We start from the raw sequence: 4,691 nt of genomic DNA on the forward strand, positions 1-4,691 counted from the left end.
GGGCAGAATTTCAAAGTTTATGGATGATACGAAAATTGGAAGCATTGTGAATGTGTAGTAACAATTCTGTGATTCTGTGATTCCAATATTCAAGTCATTTATTATATATGGTGGTCCTGACACTGACACTTGTGGATATCACTGTCCACCATCTTCCATTCTGAAAAACAACTAAATACCACAACTAGCTTTTCTTGATATTTCATACATTTTTTAATCTAAGCAGATACTGACCCTCCTATTCCAGGAGCCTCAGTTTTGTTACCCAGCCTTTTATGTGGTAGTTTGTCAAACGCTTTCTTAAAATCCATGTAGACAACATCCATTGCTTTCCCTTCATCAACCATTCTGTTACTTCATCAAAAAAGTCAGTTATTTATTAATAGATGCAGTACTGAAACAGGCCCTTCGGCCCATCAAGTCTGTGCCGACCAACAACCACCCATTTATGCTAATCCGACATCAATCCCATATTCCCCATCACAGCCCCACCATTCTTCTCCCACCTACCTGCACTGGGGGCAATTCACAATGGCCAATTTACCGATCAATCTGCAAGTCTTTGGCTGTGCGAAGAAACCCACGCAGTCACAGGGAGAACTCAAACTGCGCACAGGGACTGAACACGGGTCGCTGGAGCTGTGAGGCTGCGGTGCTAAACACTGATCGCCCAAAATGACCGTGGCAGGACTCGAACCTACAATCTTCTGATAACCTCGTTAAATACACCGAAGTCAGATGCCTTACCCATTAGGCCACACGGCCAGCCGTGAAGGTTTGAAAAGGTGCTGAACCTCTCAGTTTTCGGTCTACCCAAACCAAGTTCAAGGCCTGAATAATGAACCAATTGCCTCATTAGTTCTGTGAATAATACAATGATTTAATAGACAAAGTTTTGAAACATTCCTGCCCATAAATCTTGATAACAGAGAGTGTGTGGATCTTTTGACTCAGAATGTTTAATGGATACAGTCCTCAGATCCTACAAGGAACCCCTGAACATCCACAGTAAAGATAGTGTGGATGAGGAAATGGAAGAGCCGGGAGCTGAAACTCAGGGACGGCCAAGCTCTCCTGTCATTGAGCTTGTGTGTCTGCTCTGCTCGCCGCACTTCCGGCTCTACTTTGTTTCCAATGAAAAGATGAAAAGGGCCGTTCGGTTTTCCTCTCACTGACAGCGTGTTTCACTCGGGTTAATATAACCCGGGACTTTTGCTGCTGAAATGAATTCTGCAAGGTCCCAGCAAACACACCGGCTCCCTCCTTTCTCCCCTCTTTCTATCGGATTGTTTTACCAGGAGGGGCTCAATAATAACAAACCCCCTGCAGGGAATGACCGCAAATTGAGCATCAAAATGGGGCAAGTGGGCAGCTTTCTGGGTTCTAGGTTCCCCCTACCCCGTCCCTCCCTCCAGTCCAAGCCCCTCTTCACTTTCTTTGGGACTTTGATGAGGGTGAAATGGGGAAAGTTCCCATTGATGTTTGAATGCTGAATTGCTGCAGAGATCTGCGCACGCGCTGTGTTGCCCCGCCCCCAGTGGGACGTCACAATGAGGAGTGGAGCCATTGCGCATCCTTTCCCCAACCCAGTCTGTGAGGCCATTCACTCAATCAGGGGAAGATGCTTTAAATCAGCTGCTAATGGAGACTTCCCGGGCCCGGGGGAAGGGAACAAACAGCATCTGCTTCCAGCAGCCATTGCTTTGGGAGCGTGTCCGCAGATGTGCTCAGAGATTAGCACTGAGTGGTGGGAAGTTGAGGGGGAGTCGGGGAGTGTTTGTAACAGAAACTGTGGAGCAGGAGCTGCTCCTGGAACATGGAGTGAGCCGGGGACACGGGGAAGGGAGAGTTCATTCTCGGACAGTGTCTGTACAGGCTCAGGGAGACACAATGGGAAGAAATCACTATTGAAAATCACTGACAATTTCACCACCCAAAGGAGAGGGAATTTTCCTGCTTTAGTTCCAGTCTCTCACTGTTTGTTGGATTGTGAACAGTGGGGGGAAAATAGCCGCAAAATAACGATGTGGACAGTTAGACAAAGAGCATTTATTGCAGACACCAGGTGAGAAGTGTGAAAGGCACATTTTAAATAGTGGCTGCTTGTTTTCCGTTGAAATAGAAATGTGACTGTGTAAAGGTCACTGCTCTATCGGACAGTCCCAGTCATTGAGCAGTGCAGGGCTTGTGTTGTTTCTGAATGTCAAAAAACTTGTTGTAAATCCACTGCAAACACCTGGTAAACAGAAGCTGAATACTGCAGTACTGCAGTGGAGTCAGACACTGACACTGTTTGTGTTCCTGGTTTTCATTTTATGATTGTTCATAATGATTATTATTGGGACGATTACATTGATCGCTTTTGTATCTTCTATCTCACCAGTTCTTTCATTCCTGCAGGAAAATACATGAAGGAACCTGACTGGATGTGGTGATTCTTGGACACAAGGAAAAGTGCAGTGATCTCGTTCCAACACACAGTCGGTACAGGATCACTCCCAAAGCACAGAGATACTGCCAGCTCATCAGTTCCACTGGAACAAACAAAAGAAGTAGTCAGACAGACACTGATCCCAAAGTCAAGAGAGACACATTTTCAATCCAACAGTCAAACAACAGCAGGAGAGACAGAAGTTGTTTCTATTTCACTCCAATTCAGTACAGCTGACAGGTTGATACATCAATCACAGTCCAAAAACAAACTCACTATCAGATCTAAATAAACTCTGTCACCATGGTCACATTTTAAATATAAAATCTGAAATAGAACAGGCAAAATTTACAGAATTCAAAGGTACAGAATGAATGCAAGGAGGCTTCAAGGGGATTTGGACAGGTTAAATGAATGGGCAGAACATGGCAGATGGAATATAATGTGAATAAGTGTGAAGTTCTCCACTTTGGTCGAATAAACAGAAAGACAGAGTATTTCTTAAATGGTGAGAGGTTGAGAAGTGTCGATGTCCAAAGGCACCTGGGTGTCCTTGTTCATGAGACACGAAAAGCTAGTATGCAAGTGCAGCAAGCAATTAGGAAGGCAAATGGCATGTTGGCTTCATTGAAAGCGTATTTGAGTACATGAGTAAAGATGTATGAAGTCTAGATGAGACCGCACCTGGAGTATTCTGTACAATTTTGGTTTCCTTATCTAAGGAAGGATAGACTTGTCACAGAGGGAGTGCAACAGAGATTCACCGGTCTCATCCCCTCGGATGGTGGGATTGTCTTATGATGAGAGACTGCAGAAACTGGGCCTAAATTCTCTAGAGTTTTGAAGAATGAGAGGTGATCTCATTGAAACAGACAAAGTTCTTACAGGGTGTCACAGGGTAGATATGGAAAGGATGTTTCCTCTGTCTAGTGAGTCCAGAACAAGGGGACACAGTCTCAGAATAAGGGCAGACTGAGATGAGCAGGAATTTCTTTACTCAGAGGGTGAGAAATCTGTGGAATTCTTCATCCCAGAGGGCATTGAACATATTCAAGACAGAAATCGATAGATTTCTAAATACTAACAAGATCAAGGGACATGGAGATGGCAGGGAAAAATGGCGTAGAGGCAGATGATCAGTCACGATCTGTTTGAATGTTGGAGCAGGCTTGGTGGGCTGAATGGCCTAATGCCCCTATTTCCTATGATCCTATGAATCCCAATAATGTACATCAGAACGTTAGACCAAGTTATGCATTACATACCAGTTCAAAAATCCCACAGAGATTAAGACTGAAAGATACAGTATCAAGCCATTACTACAAAATGAAGGACTTGGAGCATGCAGACCAGCCCATGTATAAGATTGAAAGTTATATTTTCATTCACAATCATTTTCACAGAGCTTAATATTAAATACCAATCCACAACTTGCACAGGATTACCAAATAAAACCTACAACTGTAAAATACAGTTAATCCATATTTTAAATTAAACACAAGACAAACAAATATTGATACATTAAGAGAGCGGGAAACAGTGAGAGCAGAGTGGAGCATAAAGAGCCCAGGAGAGAGAGGGAGCAAGAGTTCACTCGGAGAGCAGGGAACAGCGAGAGCAGGCGTCAAAAAAGGCAAAGGAATACACAATTAATGGGAGAACACTGAACGGTGTAGAGGAAGTGAGGGACGTTGGAGTGAATGTCCATAGATCCCTGAAGTAGCAGTACAGGTCAATAAGCTGGTTCAGCAGGTAAATGGAATCCTTTCCTTTATTAACTGAGGTATAGAGTATTAGGGTGACCTGGTATCCATGGCAATAAGTCACTGACAGCTAACATTCAGGTGCAGCAAGCAATTAGGAAGGCTAATAGTATGTTAGCCTTTATCACAAGAGGATTTGAGTACAGGAGTAGTGAATTTTTGCTTCAATTGTATAGAACCTTGGTTAGACTGCACTTGGAGTACTGTGTGCAGTTTTGGTCCCCTTGCCTTAGGAAGGATATTATTGCCATAGATAGAGAGCAAAGAAGGTTCATCAGACTTGTTCCTGGGATGGTGGGACTGTCCTATGTAGAGAGATTGGGGAAACTGGGGCTGTATTCTCTGGAGTTTTGAAGAATGAGAGGTGATCTCATTGAAACCTACAAAATATTTAAAGGACAGTCAGGGTAGATGCAGCTAAGATGTTTCCCTGGTTGGGGAGTCGAGAACCAGGGGACGCAATTTCAAAATAAGGGGCATGCCACTTCGGACAGTTT

General features: G+C 44.0%; 1 non-coding gene across 1 annotated transcript; it reads right to left on the reverse strand.

The window, feature by feature from the left end:
* Positions 1–676: 676 nt before the first annotated feature.
* On the reverse strand, positions 677–765 carry trnar-ucg (transfer RNA arginine (anticodon UCG)). Its single transcript is given in 2 exon segments — positions 677–712; positions 729–765. It is a non-coding gene; the product is annotated as a tRNA-Arg (tRNA).
* Between the last annotated feature and the right edge of the window lie 3,926 nt (positions 766–4,691).

The sequence above is a fragment of the Heterodontus francisci genome, unplaced genomic scaffold (assembly GCF_036365525.1).
Source record: "Heterodontus francisci isolate sHetFra1 unplaced genomic scaffold, sHetFra1.hap1 HAP1_SCAFFOLD_148, whole genome shotgun sequence".
In the NCBI taxonomy this organism is placed as follows: domain Eukaryota; kingdom Metazoa; phylum Chordata; class Chondrichthyes; order Heterodontiformes; family Heterodontidae; genus Heterodontus; species Heterodontus francisci.